The sequence below is a fragment of the Trichosurus vulpecula genome, chromosome 8 (assembly GCF_011100635.1).
Source record: "Trichosurus vulpecula isolate mTriVul1 chromosome 8, mTriVul1.pri, whole genome shotgun sequence".
NCBI classification, from domain to species: Eukaryota; Metazoa; Chordata; class Mammalia; order Diprotodontia; family Phalangeridae; genus Trichosurus; species Trichosurus vulpecula.
In genome coordinates, this window is record NC_050580.1 from 9,045,158 (window position 1) to 9,067,150 (window position 21,993).

The 21,993-nt window shown below is 48.1% G+C and overlaps 1 protein-coding gene across 2 annotated transcripts in view; it reads right to left on the minus strand.

Annotated features, from left to right (window-relative positions):
* The window catches only part of DOCK1 (dedicator of cytokinesis 1), a 604,993-nt gene that overhangs the window by 548,807 nt on the left and 34,193 nt on the right, over window positions 1-21,993 (minus strand). The window lies entirely within an intron of this gene.

Here is a 21,993-nt window from a genome sequence, read left to right on the forward strand (position 1 = left end):
TGTGTATCAAGACAGACTTAATTCCTAAGAAGTCAAAATTTATCCAAGACAATTTATGGAGCCAAAGAAGAAATGACAAATCCATTCTAACAAAAAAGATCAGAAGAACATGTTGTCATCCAGCCAGTACTGTCAGATACACCAACTATGTTCTGGTGCATTCACTGTGAATTTGTCAGACTGAACAAAATGGCCTGTAGCCAGACATCGATCTCTCGCACAAGGAAAGGTCATTCCATTGTGTTGCTCTGGGGCGTCAGTAAGTGCCAATCCCCAGGGAGAACTTGGATCAGGAGCTTTTTAAGTCCAGGATGCTCCAGCATTGACTCAAATCCCTGTCAGCTTTACAGAGACACTCAGGGAAAATGGGGACAGGAAAGCAAGCGCTAGAAACAAATGCTAAAGGTCTCATTTCTAGTGACTATCTGACAGCCCCACTCTCCAAAAATAAGCTGTGCGGATAAGCTGTCCAGGGGATTCTGAGCAGATTCACTGTCATCGCTGATGTGAAGCTCCCTTCCGTTGCAAGAACACTGACAAAGGCCTGCGTGGGCCAGACCAGGAGCACCGCAAAGCTGAGACCGGATGGCCCAGTCTCCCCACCAACGCCGATATCAGTACCACACAATGTCACAATACTGATAGTCCAGTGAAGAAGCACTCATTAAGTGCCTTCTAGGTACTAGGCACTATGTGTGAAGTGTGGAGCATACAAAGAAAACCAAAAACAGTCCTTCCTTCAAGGAGCTTACAGTCTAAGGGAGGAAACAACATACAAATAACTGCATGCAAACAAGATATGGATAGGACGCCTTGGAGGCATCACCAGAAGGAAGGCACTGAGAAGGAAGTGAGGAGGGGGAGGTGAGGAGGGGGAGAGTTCTAGGCATTGGGTGGGGGCAATCACTCGGGGACTTGGGAAACATTTAGAGCAGCATCAGCCTCTGTACCAAGCCATGAAGGGAGCTAAGGACGCCTAAGTGAATACAGAAGGGCATCCCAGACTAGAAGGACAGTCAGTCTCTGCAGACAAACAGAATGGCATTTCTGAGGAACCTCCAGAGAATAAAACCTCAGAGGGACCTATGATCAGCATAGGTTTGTTTTCCCGATGTACACTAATATATAAATACATGCGTGTGCACGTGCATACACACACACACACACACACACACACACCCCTTCTCTTCCCCTCTTTGCTATTCAAACTCGGCCCTCCAAGAAGTTTTCTGGACCTCCCCTCTACGTCCATCTAGTAACATCCAGGAAAACCAGACATCTGTTCTACTGACATCAGCAGGTGGGCAAAGAGGAGGGTGGACAAGGAGGGTGAGGGGTCCAGTCCAATGTCGCTGTTCTCTACAAGAGGACTCGGCCACAAACCCACAGTGAGCTAATTACTGGCAAAGCAGGAATTCAAACTCGGGTCAGGCTCAGCTCCCAGAAGCAACACTCCAAATCCTGAGTCAGCATTTTCCCTGGCTGTCCCTCATGCCTGGAATTTTCCTCCTTCTCCTCTATCTCATGGGTTTCCTGGGCTTCTTTCAAGTCCCCTTAAGGCTAAATTAAGAGATTATCTCCACTTTCTCCCATCTAGATCTTGTTTGTGTATGGTGGTTTGCATGCTGTCTCCCTCATTAGACTGTGAGCTTCTGGAGGGCAAGTGCTTGTGTTGTAATTACCAAGCACAGTGTCTAGCAATGACCATTGGGGGGCCTTTGGGCACCGGAGCACAAGTTAGCCCAGCAGCCCGACTTCTGGGGTGAAATCCCGTCATTTGCAGGGTGGTGATGCTCATCCTCAGGCACCAAGCATTTATTAAGCACCTACTATGTGCCAGATTCTCTGCTAAGTGATGGTACGGGATGCACTATTATTAACACACGAAAATCTGGGCTCCAGGGACCTGCTGCGGAATCAACAGCATTTTTCCAATTTAGAAATTCCTCCATCTAACCAAAAATTGGATACCCTCGAGGCCGCTTTCTATTACTAGTCCAAATGGAATCTGTGCTTGCTTAGCCATCTGTTGTCCATTCAGAGGATGTCACAAGATAAGTATTTATTTCTCCCGCATGCAGAAGATGAACCAGTCTCATGAAATCAGTCATCCCCCTGACCCACTCTGAAATGGCTCTGCCCTTCTGATGGGGAACCTTCATACTGTCTGGCCTTGAACAGAAAATCAGCAAGAGGCACTGGACCCGTTTCAGCAACTTCAGAGAGAAAAAGGACAGCTCTGGTCTCCAGATCTTTACGTTTCAATGAGATTACCCAACAGCCTCTCCTTTGGGATGCGGATTCTCAGTTATTCCTCTAAACCTGAGGACCAGGAAAGAGTCTGGCATTGAGACTGGCACTGAGAACAAAGGTTCCAATTCCACTTGGGCTCCTTCTGCCCTAGATCACCTTCAGCAAAGGGTGTGGCCACATCTTCCTCAAGGACAGGTCTCTTCTTGCTCTAAATCTCATTTTCCCTGCATCTGGAGTGGAGGGCTCCAGACCCAAGTTCTCACCAGTGTGCCCTTGGGCAAGTCACTTAATCTATGTGCCCAAGGTTCCTCCTTGGACCAGAGGATTCTACATCTGAATCAATACCCCACAATAAAAGGGCCCTAAAGGCCCAGAGGAGTCATGTGGTGAAATCAGAGAGAAGTGAAACGAGGGCCAAACCAGAAATGTAGGAAGAGGCATGCATGTATCGAGGGGGCTGCCAAAGTAGTCGTGGCACAGCCCCACCCCACCCCAACTCCATAATCAACTTAATGAACATTAATTAATTGTGCAGCATTCGCCACAGGGAGATCCAAGGACAAAAACGAAACGGCTGCTGCCCTCGGGGAGTTTCCCTCCCATCTGGAAGGTAAAACAGCTCACAGGTACATAGATACAAGGTGTTTGCCATCAAGAACGTGAACAACAGGAATAGGCATCCTAAGAGGCAGAGGGAAGGAAGGCATCCCAGGCATGGGGGACATCCTGGGCAAGGACCCAGAGGAAAGAGACCAATTCAGAGGCTGCATGAAGGGGAGGCTCATGGACTAGAACAGAAAGGGAAGGTCTGGTGGCTGCAGAGGGTTTTCAGTGCTAGGTAAAGGAGTCTGGACTTAATCACCCAGGCAACGGGAGCCTCCAAAGATTCATGATTTGTACAGATACCAGTAGGAGGGTCATCTGGAGGCTCTATGGAAGATGAATGGCAGAAGGTAAAGAAGGGAGATTAATAAGGAAGCCACTGCCATCCCTCAGGCCAGCAGTGATGAAGGCCAGAAACAGGGGGGTGCATAGAAAGAAGGGGACTGCCCAAGAGATGTTGTGGAGGGAGAGGCAACAAGATTGGTAACTGAGTGGATTTTAGGGTTGATGGAGAGCAAGGAGTCAAGGGTGACTCTGAGGTGACAACTGAGATGACCACTGGGATCAAAGGAGATCCCTGCAGAGAGCTTAGCTAGGCGCCTGCACGTGGGAGGAGCCGGAGCTTAATAAATGCCTCTTCTCCCACTCCCCAATCATAATGCCTGCACCATCAGCAGAAATGAGGAAGTTGGGGGAAGGAGCCGGCTGAAGAGGGAATAACATTGCAACTGTGCTACGGTGAGCTGGAGGTCACTATGGGTCATGCTGATGGTCCCCAGGACCTTGGAAGGATAATCTCAGAAGAGACAAGGGCCAGGATGAAGATTTGGAAGTCATGTGACTTTACCCATGATAAGAGATGATGTCACCAAGAGGAAGACAGTGGGGAAGAAAACGCAGAACAAAGCATAGGGGAACACCCGGGGATGATGGAGGAAAGGACTCTGAGAACAAGGAAGAAGACTGCCACAAAAGCCTATGGAGGAAAGGTGAGGGCGCTGTGTCTAAACAGAGTCTAACCTGTCAACCCCTCAGAGGCCCAGGCCAATGAGAACAAAGAACACCTCGGTAAGACAACCCTGCTCACCTTGAGCAGGGAAGACTTTGCTGAGTCATGGGATCAGAATGGAGACCACAGGGAGTTGAGAAGCAAATAGGAAGGGAAACAAAGGAGGGAGCAGGTATAGGGAGAAGAGAGGGTCCTCTTGGGATGAGAGACATAAGACAATAGCCAGAGGGAATGGCAGGGACCAGGGAAGGGCTTTTGTAAGGATAGAAGAGATCTGGGCAAGTGTAAGAGTGGCAGAGAAGAAGCCAGAGAAGGATACTGAGGATGAGACACAAGGAATGAGCAAAGAGGAAAAGAGAAAGCTCCCAGAGAAGAGAGACAAGGATGCATGACATCAGTGTAGTGGAATGGTACAATGTAATTAAGGTCAATAAATATATAATTAATGTAAAGAAATCTGGAAGATCCCTTGTGAAATAATGCAAAGCAAAAAAAAAATTAAATTAAATTAAAAAAGAAAGCTGAGTGAGAAGCAGGCCAGCCCAGATGATCTATACTAATTACAGCTAGATAGAAGAAAAGGCAGAAAGAGCTAAAGATAAAAAACATGGATGAAGACCCAAAGGGATCGACAGTCCAGCTGTTGGGGACATTTTATTTGGAGAAGTTCATTTATTCCAATGTAAATAGTTGTAAAGCAAGCTCATTTGGTCGAGCTGCTCTTTAAAGTTAAATGGATAATAAATAATTAATTTCTTTTGCAAAATGTCCAAAACCCAACCGAGAATGCAAGAGTAGAAGCAGAAATTGTAACGTGGTCTGCTGGGAAGAGCCCCAAGATGGGCACCTGAGAACTTCAGATCAAACTCCTGCTTTGTTACTTGGTGGTTCAGTGTCCTTGGACAAGTCCACTCTGTCATGTGTCCTCCCCTTACAATGAATCTGGTGCACAAGGCTGTCTCTACAGCCCTTCCCATTTCTGACATTCTGTTAGAGCTGGAGGAAACTTCAGAGGCCATCTCATAGAACTCTCTTATGCTGCAGATGAGTTAACTGAGGCCCATGGAGCTCCAACCCCTTAAGGTCCCATAAGTAGGCAGCAGCAGAGCCAAGGTCTAATTCCAAGTCCTGCATCTCCAAAGTCATTACTCATTGGCCATGGTGCTGCCTCCGAATGATGAATCATGAGAGATTCAGGCTGGCCCTGGGGATCCCCCACCTGCGGCCCCTCCCAGAGCCTTCTGCAAACCCCCTTGCATAAAGCTCAGCTGCTCTAAGCAGGAAGCCACCCTCTTCAAGGCTCTGGACAATAGCAGCAAACCTGGCACCGCAGAAAGCCAGCCACAGGAGAAAACACCCAGAAAGCACTTTGCAAACCTCAGAGAATAATGGAAATGCGAGTTGTGAGTAAGATCATCATTAGCCACTTCTTCCATCATGGCAGCAGAAAGCAGGGAAAGATAACCTTCAGGGTCTGGAGCTGGGGGAGAGCAATTAGGACTGGCGTGTTTCTAGAGGCCCGCCCTGCAACTGTGTGTGTTCCATCCTTACGACTGGGTCACAGGAGATGCCTACTAAATGCATGCTGAGTTCACAGAAGCTCCGAGGCGATTCACATCTTCTTGTCCCTCTCTGAGACCACTCAAGTTCTGAGCTGAGAACCATTCAGTGACTTTGGCACACAAACCCAGCCCAGCCCCAAGGACTACGGTGACTTCTGTGACTAAATGGGCCAGGAGGGATGGAAAAGGAGGTGAGCAAGGCCACAAGGACAACAAACATCCCCATGTACCCACACCTGGGGCTGGGAGAATCAGGAACTTTCGAAGGGACAGAGGCAGCCCACCGCTACTCATAGCTTCTGGTTTCAATAATATCTTAAACGTCCTTCTAGCGGCAAGATGCCCTGCAGCAGTGATTCACATGGAGTTTGGATATGAGAATCGAAGAAACAATACGAATAATTAAAGGAATAAGGAAAGCGGCGGGGGGCGAGAGGGGGCGGTGGGGTGCTGTAATAAGAAAAAGGGAAAAGTCATTTATGCTTATTCAAATTACATATGTATATGTGTATATTCATTCATATATATATATATATATATACACACATATATATACATATATATATATGTATATGAATGTGTCTTCCATTCAAGTCTTCCAATGCCTTCTCATGGCATGGAGGTGACCTGGGTTCTTACAGATCATGTCAACAGAACAGGCTCAGTACCTCCCACTAAACTGAGAAGTCTACCAATGGAAGGCACCCAAATTTAACTCAACAAACATTAATTAAGCATGTACTACATTCAAAGTATTACAGCAGGCCCTGACGAGAGACTTCTGAAAAAATGAAATCCCTGACCTCAGGGAGCTTATACTACCAGAAACATCTCACAAATACACAAATAAATATTGTACAAGAAATACTGAAGAGCCAGAGAAATAATGACTGGCTAGATTAGTAGAGGCTTCCTAGAGGAGACGGTCTCCAATCTGGGCCCCGAAGGTTTCAGAGATTAGCGACGTCCCTCTGAGATGACCCCCCATTTATTCTATCTAGTTCCTGTTTGTACACACACGCATACAAAGCGGACTTTGGGAAAGGCAAGAGTAAAGAATAAGACTGACAAAGTCGGTGGGAGACAGATGGTAGGTGGCCTTAGATGCCTGCCTAAAAGATCTGGATCTTCTCTTGAAGCCACTGAAGGCTTTGGAGCAGGGGAGGAAGTGTTTATTTGGAATTAATAATGATTTTCAGGAAACTTTTATCATAAGGTAACTGGTACATGTATTTGACAGGCAAAAAAAAAACCAGGTCACTCACACATATCCTTCCCCCAATAAGATCAAAAACCAGAGACTATTCTCTTATGGCCTTTGCCACAGAAGAATTTGAAATTAGACAATATTTTGCAGACTTGAATATTATCCATTTTCACACTTAGTTTTGTTCAGCAGGCAACAGATGCTGTCAAGAGATACAGCCAAGACAGATGGAATCTCTGTAACCTTCCTTCCTTGGAGAAGGAGAATGGAGATAAGTATGGGCCACCTGGACATTCCCCTCTGCTCCCTTACGGATAGAGGCCACCACTGCTGGGGGCCCAACATCTATGAAATCCACCCCTGCCCCAAACAAACACTTACTTCTTCTGCATCTAGATCTCATGGCAGGTGTGAGCAGTACAAAGACAAAAATGAATTCTTCACGTTGTAGTGTGGTGGACAACTTAGACCAGGCAGCGGCAGGACAGAGGGGAGGGTGGGGAGACCAGATCTGTTGTGCTTACCAGGACAATCACCTGGATTCAACTCTACAAACATTTAACATATTATGCTAAAGTTCTATTAAGCTTCAGTGTTTCTACTAGATCCTGACAACACAAAGGCAATACATTAATTTGCTAGAGAGAGATAATGATAGATGGATAGATAGACAGATAGATAGACAGACAGATAGGAAGGAAGGACAGAAGACAGACGGTAGATAGGCAGATAGACAGACAGACAGATTCTCTCGAGGAGCTTAGAGAGACCCCTGGACTTACTTGGTTTGCCTTTCTTTGCAACCCCAAGCACTTAGCACAGTGTTCAACAGATAGTAAGCTTTAATAAGTGCTTGTTGACTTGGTGTCAGGAAGACCTGGGTTCAAATCCGGCCTGAGACACACACCTGCAGTGTGACTCTCTGTCAGCCTCAATTTCTCCATTTTGCACTGGATGACCTTACAATCCCTGCTGGCTTGAGATCTTCTAATTCTATGATCCTACTCCATACACTCCAAAACAGAGGTGTCAAACTTGATGCCTACAAAACTCACGCAAGAACCAGATTAAAATGTAATTGGGAAATGTTTAACAAAATAAATAAACACTCAATACAATCAATTAATGAAAATTTAATAAGCACCTGCTATGTGCCAGACATTGCTGCTAAGCGCTAGGGACAAGAGGCAAAAGAAGGTCCCTGTCCTTTAGGAGCTCATAATCTAATAGGGGAGTCAACAAACAAACTATCTACATGATAAATGCTGCTGTTATTCAGGCATTTTCAGTCCTGTCCAACTCTCTGTGACCCCATCTAGGGTTTTCTTGGCAGAGATACTGGAGGGGTTTGCCATTTCCTTCTCCAGTTCATTTTACAGATGAGAAAACTGAGGCAAACAGGGTGAACCCAGAGTCACACAGCTAGTAAGTGTCTGAGGCAGGATTTGAACTCAGGAAGATGAGTCTTCCTGACTCCAGACCCGGTGCTCTATCCACTGCAGTGCCACCTAGCCGCCCAACATGATAAACAGGAAATAATTAACAGAGGGGTTGGGGAAGATTTCCTGTAAAAGACTGGACCCAGGAAAGCCAGTGGGCAGATACGAAGAGGGAGCCAAGAGACAAAGCATCTTGCTCATGGACAGCCAGGAGGCCAGTGGCAGTGGGCTGCAGGGTACATATGGTATAGAGAATGTCGCAGCGCACGCACAAGGTAGATTGGCCTCTTTGGGAGTCTGACATCACTAACACCATTGACCCAGAATCCAGAAACGTGGCACACAGTAGGCACACACACTAAGTGCCTGATGACTGACTGAGTGATTGATATGGAAAGCCAGCAGTCCAGAAGCCTTGAAGGAGGAGGCCGCCGTCCACGTGGCCTCCCATCAGCCCTGGGCCAGCAGGGTCTGGACGACTTTGTCAATAACTTGTGAGTAACACCTCCTTTTCAGAGGGCTCGTTTCAGGCCCATGCATCCCAGAATGTGCCTGTGCAGCCTCAGTGAGACATTTTGGTGCTGCAGGAAAGCTGTTTTGACTTTTTCTGGGGGAAATTCAATGAGGGTGCTGCCTCTAAGAGGCTCTGTCCTTCACAAGAACTTCCAAAAGAGAGACCTCAGGGCCCACAGCTCTAGAGCAGGAAGGAATCTCAGAGGTCCCCTAGGCAAGACCCTCATTGTACAGGGCAGGGAAGTGACTCAGCCAGGGTCACCTAGGTACTAAGTGGCAGGGAGCTGAATCAAAAGCAAACATTCTCAACCTGGGGTCCACTGACTCCTCTGTTTATACTTTGGTCGCTGTATCTCAAGAGTTGATGTCCTCCATCATCCCACTGTTTGGGAACACAATTCTGAGAAGGGATCCAGTGGCTTTAACAGAATGCTGCCCGAGGGTCCCAGGGCCTGGGTACCCAGGGGCAAAGCTCAGCTCTTTTCAGAGCCCCACAGAAAAGCCACACAGCACCAGGATGTGAGCAGGCAACAGCCAGCTCTGGATCCATGGCCTTTATTCTCATGTCCGTTTTTCTTTTTAAACTGCTTATTGTGGACAATTATGTGACCCTGGGTCAGTCACAGAACATCTCCATGCCCCCAACAACTCTCCAAGACTGTCAGTCACATCTGGGTGGCTGAGCTGCATCAGACCTTAGGAGATCCCCACACTAATGAGATCACAGGCCACCGTGGGTGGGGAAAGACCACGGAATGGATCATGGAGGTGAGCATGTCAGCAGGGCAGAAACCTCAGGGGCAATGGCTGTGGTTCCAGGTGATAAGACGGTGTAAGTGATCCTGCTTGTCATTATCCACACTTTAGGAGGCCACTGCTGACCCACAAGCTGGAGCACCACGGGCCTTACATTGATTCTTCAGCGGGAGGGGAAGGCAACAGGACAAGGCTGCAGCCACTGCCAGGGGCTGGGAAACAGAACTGGATAACTGACTCAGCCCCCAGGACTTTCCCAACAGACAAGACTGCCTGCCCCATGGATGAGTTCCTGCCCTGCCTCCCGCCACCCTCTGGACATGTGACCTTTGTCCAAGTCATCTAAACTCTCTGAGTTATGGACAGACCTCCCAAAAAGGAAGGGAGATGCTCAAGATCACATAAGGAAGAAATGGCAGAGCTTGAGACTGGCACTTCCAACTTCAAATCCAGACTCAACTATACTGTGCTTTCTGCCCTTAGTTAAGCCAGGCACTTCCTTGCTCTCACTCTGTTTCCTTCTCTGTATGAGGAGGGCCCTAAGTCCAGGACCTTCCCTATGTTACCTACCAACCACCAACTGCTGGCACCTCAGCCCACTCTGTCATGCAAATGAAGGAGTTGGGGAAGCAACTTTTGTCCAGTGGGAACACCACTGGCTCTTGAGTGGGAGGGTCTGGGTTCAAATCCTTCCTCTGGCATTTCATGCCTTGTGTGACCTTAAGCAAGTCACTGACCAGACCTAGGCTCATTTCCTCCACTACAAAATGGGGGTGCTGATCTAGATTGCCTAAGGGATCCTTCCCAGCTCTGGCCTCTGTGAAACTGAGATCCAAAGAAGGGAGGAAAAGACACACTGAGGCACCTGGCCCTGGAAGACAAGCGCCCCCACTTCTACGCTCCATCATTTTATTGTCATTTTATCCTATACAAATAATAACCTACGCATTCCATCTTCCCATCTAAGGCACTGTTGGGACATAGCCTGGGAACTGATGTCACAGGACCTGGATTCGAGTGTCGCTTCCATCAGACTCTCCTCCACGTAACTTGGCCTCAGGTCTCAGTCCCTCATTGACATTTAATTCAGAAACATGCATTAAATCAATCCACATCAGCACCTTATGTGTGCCAGGTGCTGTGCAGATGCCAAAACGAAATGAACCAGTCTGTGCTTTCATGGAACTTACATTCTATAGGGAAGTAAGACACACATAGATAAACACACATAAACACACACACACACACACACACACACACACACACACACACGGAGTAAACACAAGGAAGCTGGCCAGGGCAGAGGGGAGAATCAGGAACTGAGGCCATGAAGCCTCCGACTGCACCAAACTGGGCCCATGCTAGACACCAAGGGGCATACAAGGATACCCACTTGATAAATAAGCCTCCGTTATCAGAGGGCAAACAAGAATCCACTCATTCTTGTAACAGACAAAACAAGGGCAGGCCGTCAGTCCCCAGGCCCTGCTCTGGCCCTCCCAGCTGTGGGCCAGTCTTGAAGCTGGGTGGGTGTTGGGTAAGAAATGGGGAATTCAGGGCCCCAGCGGGTAGGAACAAGTCTTTGGAGGCCACCGCCTCGAGGCTCAGCTCCCTCCCACACTATGGGTACCACTCCTCCCCAACTGGCCTCAGAGGCCTGACGTGCCAGGTAGCCATTTGTGTTCCAGCGTTAGCCGCTTAACCTCCTGCCAGAGGCAACAGCACAGGACAAAGGTAGCCAGTGCCCAGGAAGGCACCGCCTTGCCCTTGGTCCTCGAGCCCCTCCAGTTCTCGAGTGAAGCCAAGGACGCCTTCCTGTGCCCTGTTTCCCCTCTTCTGATGACTTGCTAATGAGCTTCTCCTCTCCCCACAGAAAGCCTGACACAGAGCACTCAGTGTTCCAGAGACTGGTGAATAAACACTAGGGATACATGCGACTGTCTGGCCCTCTGCCCAGGGCCACTGTGCAGGGGGAAGCGGGCCATTGTCACCCTGGGAGGGAGAGGCCTGGAAATGCCAGGCCAGCTCTGCACAATGGGTGCTGAGGGCGGATACCCAGGGCCTCACCTGCCAGGCAAGGAAGAAGCCGGCTTTTCCAAGTCTGTCCTTGGAGCTGGCCCTCATCATCTCAGTGGAGCAGCAGGCCTTCTCTGAACTCACAGGCTCCCAGAATCAGAGCAGGAAAGGGGCCCTCCAGTGACCGAGGTCAGCCCACTCCTCTTACAGGGAGGGAAACTGAGGCCCGGAGAGGCCAAGTACATACCCAAAGTGAACTAGGTAGAAGAAGGCTTCAGATCAAGGTCCTCAGACTCTAAGCAAAGTTCTCTATCCACTGCACCACATTGCCTCTTATAATTCATGTCAGAGTAGCTGGCAGACTCCCAGCAGCGTACATTTAGAAGAGAAAGAGATCTTATAGCATGTAGCCTTCACTATACCGGGAACAATAAGGGCTTCATTGTAATAAGGAAAATACACTTCATTACGTACAAGGAATCATTCTACATAATATTGATTGCAATACTATACACAATAAGGAAAATATCCCTCATCATATAAAGGAAAGTGAGACGGAAGGATGGGGCGACTTGCCCAAGGGGACACATCTAACAAGGGGCCAGCTGAGCTTCCTTAAGCCCCCTCATTCAGTGGAGAGCCAGGAAGGCCAGAAACCCTAGTCTGCAAGGGAAGCTCTCTGAGGACAGGGCTTGCTTCACTAGTGAATGCTCGTTAACTGATTCCGTGCAAAGATGCTGACAAGGCCTCGAGGTGACCAAACGGCAGCGAAAGCGTGAGCCCACTGGAATCTGGAGGGGCTGGGAGGCTGTCATGGCGGCGCTGGCAGGCCTGTGGATCAGGCCTCTGGGATGATGGCCAGGCTTGCACCCATCCACGGTGAATCCCCAAAGAGATCATCCCCATAGACCTAGGAATCTCCTGGCTGGGACGGTCTCCTAAGGACAAGAAGATGAAGAATGGGAAATACAACAGCTAGAAATGTCCTAATGGTGACCAAACAGTCACCAAGCCTTTAGAAAGTCAGAAGGGAAACCGAGCCTGCCCTCCAGGAGTTTCCGAGCTGCAGAGGGACCATGGATCATCAATCCGTAAGGCATCACTCATCATCTACTGAAAAATGAGGCCCTGATACAATAAATACAAAATAAACAGAAGCTGATGGGGGCAAGGGAAAGACCAGGAAAGGCCTCCAGAAGGCACGACCCACCCACCTACTTCGAACCTCCGGTGCTTCATCTGTGAAATGGAGCGGGGTGGTAGAGCGGACACAGAGCCCTGGCTTTAAACCCCGCTGCCTCCACCATAGACTGGCCTGGAACCCCGGGCAAGGCACAGCCTCTGGTGCCCCAGGCACCTGTCTGAGACTGTGCTGAAGAGGAGGTGTCAACCTGAACTGGTAAGGAGACTTTGCTCACACCGGAGTTCTCCAAACCAGTGAAATCCCAGGTCGGGTTCCTATCCCCCGACGCTTGTGTTGCCTACTCTGTAGGGCTGTTAAAAGGCTCAAAATAAGTCTGAAGCGCTCATCTGCTAAAACTTCTTTGATCATGATGATTACTGTTGGTTTTATGTTACTATACTTATTAGGAGGCAGCACTGCGGAACAGATGGAGGCCAGCCTCGATGTCAGGAAGACCTGAATTCAAATTCTGCCTCTGACACAGGCTGCTGGTGTATCTGTCTCAGGCTCAGAGATTCACCAGGACTTAGCTGCTATCTGTGTTGGCAGAGGGCACTCCCAGAGTGGGAGTCTGACCAAAATCATGGTCCTCCAAGTAGTTTTGATTTCATCGTTTGCTCTGGGGCTCAGTCGTACCTCTGGTGGTTTACACGTGTTGAGAAGGCGACTATGTTTACAATCAATAGCATCATGGTGGAATTGAAAGAATGCAAAATTTGCAAGTAGCAGAGGACTTAGCCTAGGATCCCAGATATGCTCCTTCCTAGCTGTGTGACCCTGGATAAGCCCCTGACCCTCTCTAGGCTTCGATTTCCTTTTCTGTAAAATTTAAGGGTAGAACTACCAAGCAGTTTGTCTCTGGGGCTCCCCTGGCCCTTAACTCTTATTAATCAATCAACAAGCTCTTAATCCCCTGCTCTGCCCCACCCCCACACTAGTGGCATGGGGACCAGGGAACACCTCTGGGAAGAGCTAATAATTACATTAAGCTTCAAAGAAAGAAGGGACCAAGGCGAGGAAAAAGGGAAGCCTTTTTTTTTAATTTTCATCTCCGTCTAAAGCGTCGTGTCTTCTCTTCCAGTGGGCACCTCTGAAACTCCGAAAATCCCCCAAATTCCACACAACATCATTATAATTTAAACTGAAGTGTCTTCTATAATCAAATTTGGCAAGGCCCCAAATCCAAGGAGCCCAGCAGACAGGGTGTAGTTTCATTTTTTACATACTTCTACTGGAGAGCGTGACCAAGTTCACAATAAGAAGGTTGGGAAGGGGGCAGGTCATGAGGAGGAAGAGGCTCCAATGAGCTGTGGCCCTTTGGCAGGATCCTGGTGGAGACGAGAAGCAGAGGACCAAAGATGAGTCAACCCTGGAAGCTGCTTGTGCATCCTGATGAAGGCCAATTGTGTGTGTGTGTGTGTGTGTGTGTGTGTGTGTCTTTTCCCTGACACAGAAATTTAGCGTGCCAGAGACGGAGTGAATGCAGCAACAGTGCCCGCTTCTATCTCCTTTCTGGGTTGCTAAATCAAGACCCTGCCAGAGCTGGGAGCCTGAGGAGAAGAGAGCAGAAGCTCCGGGTGGAAGGCTCACAGGGCAAGCCCGAGGCAGCCTCTTCTGTGGCCTGAGCAGGCCTTCCTTTGCAGAGGCCCAGAGCCACCCTGACCTCCCTCAGCGGGGCAAATGCCAGCTTTACAGGAGATGGTATATTTTTATACTCATTTCAATTGACTATAAAAGTCTAGCACCGAGTAATAAAATCGCCTTTGCCCTGTTGCCGAAATACTTAGCAAGAGACCATAAAACCCTGTTTGCTTCAACATGGCATTGTTCTTGAGGCCAGAACGAGGTCCCAGAACAGGGCAGATGCAGGCCTGAGCCTCAAGCACATCCTGTCTTGGAGAAAGAGGCCGACCAGCAATAAATCTAACAGGGAATCGTATTCATAAAACGGAATGACTTTCCAGGTCTCACCTGCTGCTGCTTCTTGATTTCAGACCTCCTCCAACTAGAGTCTCACAAACACAGGCATGTTTGCAGTGGTCTCTCTCTCTCTGGCTCTTGGCCAAGCTCTGGCTCCCACTCCCCCCACCACGAGCAGGGAGGAACAGAAGGAAGTCAGGGCTGTTCCTCCCACACAAAGCAAGGTCCAAGAAAGAGAACAAACAACTAGCTGTGGCCCATCTCATCAATGCTTTTTTCTCAAAATCTCAGCTCTGGAAAGGACTCCAGAGGCCAACACACACCCCTGTCCCCTCCACAGCACCCAGGAGAAACAGCCATCCAATCTTGGCTTCGAGATCACCCAGGAGCTCAAGATGCCCTTCACCTTCCAAGGCACCTGGTCCGCTTTTGGCCATCTGAGGGCTAGGAAGCTTTGACTGACATCTTGAGGCATCGAGTGGCACAACTGAAAGCACCAGGCTGAAGACTTGAGATCAAATCTGGCTTCAGATACTTTATTAGATTATAAGGTTAATGAGGAATAAGATCTTCCCTGCCCATCAATAGACCTCACGTGGAGCCCATTAAGGGAAGCTTGCTTGCTCGGAGGAAGGCCTACACACCTTTTGATAATTTCTAATTAGGCACTAGGCCTAAAGAGTATATATTGCGAGAGGTGAGCTTTTGCTTTGGGGGCTCATTTATGAGAAAGAGGTTGCGATTCTCCGGTCAAGACTCTGAGTGGCCGTGGGTTCAGAGTTCCCTGACTCCTCAGAGGTGAAGGCCCTCTCACTTCAGTAGTAGATGTAAAGCTTTGAGTCAGGCCATAGAGCCCTGTCTGCTGGTCTTTGTTTCTCTGCTTTGTATTATTCTCTGTTTATATTTCATATAATTAAAAAAGATTGTTGACTCCTGAGACAGCTATCTTACCTCAGTAAAGCAGATAAAAGAACCTGCACTAGCAGCCATCCTGGGTGTGCCAGTATGTTTGCTGTTACAGTGACCCTGGGCAAGTCACTTAACCCATCTGCCTCAGTTTCCTCATGTATAAGATGGGATAATAATAGCACCTACTTCAAAGACTTATCGTGGGTCTCAAATGAAATGATGCCTACAAAGTATGCATATGATTTTGCAAGCCTTAAAAAAGTTAATTGGATGCTATTCTAATTATCATCATTATCCTGGGATCACTGAATCAGAATCAGAGCTGTAAACAAAATCCAATCCTTTAATTAATTTACTTAATTTCTCAGCAAGGAGAGGTGACTCGGCCAAGGGTCACACAGCAACATAAGCAGTAGGATCAGAACTTGAACCCAGATCCTGATTCCAAACCCAATGCTCTAAGCCTCTTTCTTGCTCCATAATGATTATCTGATACCCCATTCATCAGTTCTGAATCATGTCGTAGAAAACACCTGGAGCTGGCTGGAGTCAGAGGACAGATCTCAGTTCTATCTCTTACTCCCAGGAAATCCCAGGCAGGTGAGTGCTCCAAGCCTGCATGCCCTTGTCTAAATGAGGGGGTTGAGCTGTGACCTCTGAAATCATCACCAGCTCCAGATTCATGATGTTATGTTGGAATAAGGCCCCACAAACGTGGACAGCGTAAGACAGAAACTGTGCCCAAGAAAGGACATGAGTCCCCAAGGGCGAGGGACCTGGGGCTGGGTCTGAGTCAAAACAAGCCTTTTCAGAAGCACATTCCCTGGTACCATGAGAGGCAAAGGGACAAGAAAGCACGGGGCATAGAGACAGATGCCTACTAGCCGTGTGACCCTGGACAAGTCAACTAACCTTGAGCCTTACAACAATGCAGCAGCAGAAGGGAATCTAGTATCCTGGATAGAATCTTGAGCCCAGAGTCGGGAACACCCGCATTCCAATCCTATCTCAGACACTTACTGGTCACGTCAACCTGGGCAAGACATGAAGCCTACCTCTCAGTTTCCTCATGTTCAAGACGGAAATAATAATCCTATTTCTCACGGTGTCATGGGGTTCAGATAATGTGATGTGTACAAAGTGGTTTTGCAAGTTCTAAAGAAAAAAAATATGTATGTAATATTTTATGTGTATAATATTCTACATATTATGTATAATGTTACGTGTGTATGTATTATTACATAATGTTGTATATGTACATATTGTATATATTTGTGTGTGTGTGTGTGTACATCAGCTGGCGTGAATCTGGTTAGAAACCAAGATGAATATGTCCCTGCGCTCTTCGTGTTAAGTTCCAAAGTGAGGACTGAGTAAACAAAGTGATTCTTCCCAGCCCCTAGGGTCACAGATGAACTGATGGGGGCGGGGGCGAGGGGGGGCACCTGAATTTCTATTTTCTTACTCAAATCTGAAAACTCAGGTATCCATAGGGCACAGTCTTCCTGGTGCTAAAGAAGACAAACAACAGTTAAGGACAACAGCAATAATTTTAAAAATCATGTTTTGAAGTTAGCGAAGCACTTTACAGACGTGACTTCACCGGACATGGCGTGGGGCGCACACAGAGGCCCTTACACCAACCAGAGTGCGGGCAGGAGGAGGGGGAGGCCCGCACTAAACGGATTTCAGAAGAGAGACCGTGAGTAGGCCCCAAGAGGGGAGAAGACAGGGAAGCCCTGGCCCTGGAGACCGCAAGCTCCAAATCTAACAGGGTCGAGGATTTGCTCCTCTCCAGTACAGGGGAAATTCAGGATTAATCTTAGTTGAACATCTACAAAAATGAATCCTATTGGTTTTTTGTTTTTTTTTTCTTAAAGAGAATAAAATCTCCTGCGACCAGAGGCCATTATTCCTTCGGATCTGATGCCCCAAATAACAGCCATGTTCCAACTTGAGAAGGGAAGACCCCAGGAGGACCTGAGATCCCGGTTGTAGAGGAGGGGAGGGATTAGCTTTGCTCTGCTTGGGCCCAAGGGCAGAACCAGAACAAGAGCAAAAAGCGAGAGGGACAAAGGATCAAAACGAGTCTTTCCTAAGTTTCAGAAATAACCAGAAAGGAAAAGGGGCAGCCTCAGGGCAGCAGGTGGCTCCAGGACAGGCTGGAGGATGTCATCCGGTCAGAGATTCGGTCCTAGTTAAGGGAATTTCAACATTGGTCTAGGCACCAATGGTGAAGATCTGGGCGAAGGCCCAGACTTGTTACTGGTTTCTCCCCCAGCCCTCCCAGACTCGCAAGAGTCCTAGATTTAAAGCTGGAAGGGCTGTCCAACTGACCAACTGTCCAGTGAGTCCAACACCTTCAATTTACCGTGAGACCCAGGAAGGGGTGGTGACTTGTCCAACGTCACAAAGTAAACGGAAGGTTGCATTTAAATTGGCATTTAAACTCTCCATCTACTATTCACTCATTCTTGGCCAAACAACACTGTCTTCCTTTGGTAGTGTTAAAAGGGATATGGTCAAACTTGTTAGGAGGTGTGTGGGAGGCAGGGCGGAGGCAGGGATAAGCAGTGAGAAGAGTCTGAATGCCTGGGTTCCAATCCTGACTCTGCTGTCCTATTTGCTACATTCCTGACTTCAGCAAAGACTAGAGAAAGCACCAAGGCAGGGTCTCAACGCCTCTGCCCAGCCCCATCTGCCTGTTCTTTCTTGGATGTGGAGCTGGAGCATGACACTTCAGAGGCAGGAAGACCTAAGTTCAAATGCTGCCTCAGATCAGGGCCTCACTAGCTCTGCCACCCTAGGAAGACACTGAACCCTTCTCAATCCCGTCTGTAGAATGGGGATAATAATCACCCCTTAGTCGTGGAGTTGGTGTGAGGATCCGATGAGATCTTAGCTGTGCAAAATGCTTTCAAACCTAAAGTGCTATATAAAGGTTGGCTCTTCTTTGTTATAACAAAGATGGTTGTTACCGGAGGATGGATGTCACATGGTGGGGCAGCCAGGGGCTCTCATAATGCCTCCCTCATCAGTCCTGGGCCCCTCAAAAATTCTGTGAAATGACTTCCTCTACCAGGCCTCCATTCTCTAAAATGAGGCCGTTGGCCAAAGGGATCTGGACTGGGACCTCCTCGCAGGCCGGGGTTTGGCCTGCTTTTGCTCTATGATGTTCTGTTTCCAGGAAAGGGATCAAACTTTCCCCAGAAAGTCCAAAAAGGCTTAGCTAACATGCTTAATAAGGAGCCTCCATGTACCCACAAAACATCAGCCATCGCCAAAGAGGATCACGTTCTCTCTTGCCCCTTGGACGCAGAAGAACCCACGTCCAAGATCAAAGACGAGATGGCTCCCAATTCAGCAGTGAAGAGACCTTCCTCCCATTACGGAAACTTTCCAGAAGCCCTTCTATGGAGAGTTACAAACCCCAACAATCCCTCCAGCCCTGTCCACATTCAGCATCCTCAGGCTGATAGGGCATCTGAGCCACCATCAGCCGCAAATGATAACAACAGACTTTCACCCACCACACAACCAGCATGGCGCTAGGTGGGCCAGCAAGGAAGCCCTCATCTAAACTGCTTTGCAGAAGTAAAATAACAGAGGCCACAACGCCCAGTCTGATGAGAATGTGCCTCTCAGGACTGGTGACAACAAATGCCTCAATAACCTTCACGCCCAAAGCAACCCAGATGAATAACAAAATGTCATCCAGCCTCATTAAAAAAAGGGTTCGAGGTTTTGGTTCGGCTTTTAAAGGAGCTGCCCCTAACGGAATAAAAATGTCATTTCAAGCTCACCACTTGAGAAAATTCAAAACGTATAATTTCAAGAGGTGCAGACCTGATGTGCTCATCAATCAACCAACAAATACATGGTAAGCTCCTCCTGTGCGTAAAATACAAACACTGGGGAGAAAATACAAAAGTGAGAAGGCCTGGGCCGCCCTTACATTCCAACAAGGGGATACAACAGGCCTTGTAACAACAAGGAAATATGGGATGTGTGGGTAAAAATATGTATTTATGTGAGTTAGAAATGCTTATCCACCAACTGTTGACTGATACATAGACACACACACACACACACACACACATATATTTAAATACTCATCAAAGTGAGGATGAAGATGAACTGACAAGTGGGGACACCCTGAAAGGAATTAAGGACTCCAAAGACAAACAAATCGGCCTCTACATTCCAAAAGCTTTTGTTCTATTGGGGGAGATATCGTGTGTATAAGGAGGGAAATTTAAAACACATACAGAAGAAACCTTCAGCAGTAGAAGCTTGGGACAGGTTGGGGAGAAGAGAAGAGAGGAGGAAGGGAATAAGCCTTTGTTAAGTACCTACTGTGTGCTGGGCACCGTGTTAAATTATTTACAAATACTATCTCACTTAATACTCCCAACAACAATGCAAGGTATTGTTATTATCCCCATCTTACAGTTGGAAAAAGTGAGGCAGACAAAAGTTAAGAGACTTGCCCAGGGTAACAGAGGTAGTAAGTGTCTAAGGCTGGATTTGAACTCAGACCTTCCCAACTCCAGGTTCAGTGCTCTGTGCACTCTGGTTCTCCCAGCTGCCTAAAAAGAGTGGTCTCCCATAGAAGGTGATGCAGAGTCTTAAAGACAAGCAGAGATGCCAAGAAGCAGGGATAAGGAGGAAGGGCATTCCAGGCAGAGGGCACAGCCTATGCAAAAGCAAAGAAGTTGGAGAGAGAATACTGTATTATGGGCAACAGCCGCAGGTGTCTGGAGTACAGAAGATGTGGGGGGCAGGATTCAAACTCAGGTCTTCCTGACTCTCAAGTGCAAAGCTCTATCCAGACATACAAGAAAGAGCAGGCAGAGGTGACTGAATAAAGGAGTCGAGAACCAGGGCTTTGCTGAAGCCAGTTGAGAACAGGGTTAACATCCCTGTTCAGAGCAGACGTAGTCACGGAACAAGCAGGGATTAGAAAGAGGAAAGCAAGGTTCAGAGCTTTCTGTGTGACCTCAGACAAGGCACTGCTCCCTCTCAACCTCAGCCTCTTCCTCTGTTAAGTCAAAGGGTCGGATAAAACGTCCATCTCCAGGATCCTACCAACCCCAGGCCTATGAACCCTGACCTGGGGGCGCTGCCCAACATCCTGTCTCGGGGCTGCTTCCATAAGACTTCCCACAACCAGTCCTGGATGGACCAGGATTCCTCTTCTGCCATCAAGGAGAGGTGCCTGCCTGTCACAGTGGCCCAGGGACTTCCATAAGCCAGAGTTTGGACTTGAGGGAAGAGAAGGCTCTGCAGCCCCTCCGTTTCATACTTGTTGAAAAGAATCAAGTGAAGACAGTCATGGAGAAAGAATTCTAAGCTCTCCAGATGCCCCCGGGAGAAAAGTCTGGCCATGGAGGGAGAGCAGAGACCAACGACAAAATCTGATCTAGACACCAACCATGGGACCCCTGGAAGAAACAGCCGCTGCGTTCCCAGTTCAGAAAACCCTGGCTTTTAGGCCATGCAGCAGAGGAGACAGGCAAGCATTCACCAACCTGCCACAGAGGCTGCCTTAGTTTCCTTCCAAGGCTCCAAGGCCACAATGCCTTTCCACGCCCCACCCCCAGCACACCAAATTTCCTTGTATAGACTCTCATGTGTCTGTGCTGTCTCTCCTAGTAGAATGTAAGCTCCTGGACGGAAGAGGCCGCTTGGCCTGTGTCTTCGTATCACCTTACCAGGAGAGACAATGTGGATAAAGTACATATTGGGCTAAGAGGGAGAGGGGGCCCAACTGCCTTTGGGAAACTATTGCAAAGCTCCTGAAATGACCTCAAACTTCCCACAAGAACAAAAGCCCATCATTTGTAATTCCAACACTGTGCCAAGGTCATTATGTGACAAGCAGGCCACAGAATACACATCTCCACAGAATTGAAGGGGGGCACCATCCAGAAGGCCGCCAGAGGCATATGCTGAGCGGGAGCATAAAGATGGCTGTGAAGGATGCCATGAGGGAAGTGTAGGCCAGGAGAGGAGGCAAACAAGGCCTCCAGCCCATTGGGTACCGTGACAAGCTTGTGGGAGCATACGGATGAGAGACCCAGAGGATGGGCAGACAATCTGTGGGCTGAGACCTAAGGAGAATTTGAACACTGCCAGGGCCCATCATGGGGTCTGCCACCCTTAAGAAAGGCTAAATAAGTACTTCAGTGACACACTCTTAATAAAAGCTTGTTGACTTTAACTAGATTAAACCAAACGTCCTTTTGACCATTAGAACCTAGAGTATCAAGGCCTCTGTCTGGCTTCCTCTAACTTTCCCAGACGGGCTTTCCAAATCCTAAGCATGGTGTGTTCCTTGGAGTGAATACCATAATTTAAATTAAACATCTCCCAGAGGGCAGCAGACCAACGTTATCTTTAAATGTGTTTTTGCAATGCTGGAGAGATTTACAGCAAAAGACTCACCATTCCTTTGCTGTGCTCAGCTTTAAGGCTCGACTTCTTTGGGGGGAGCTCCCATGCCTGTCGAGGCTTAGGAAATGGAGTTCATTCCAGAATAGAGATGGGAAGCAGCTTTATCAGTTCTCCTATTCTAATACTTATTGATCTTACAAGATTTATTTCAGCCACAACCTGCCTGA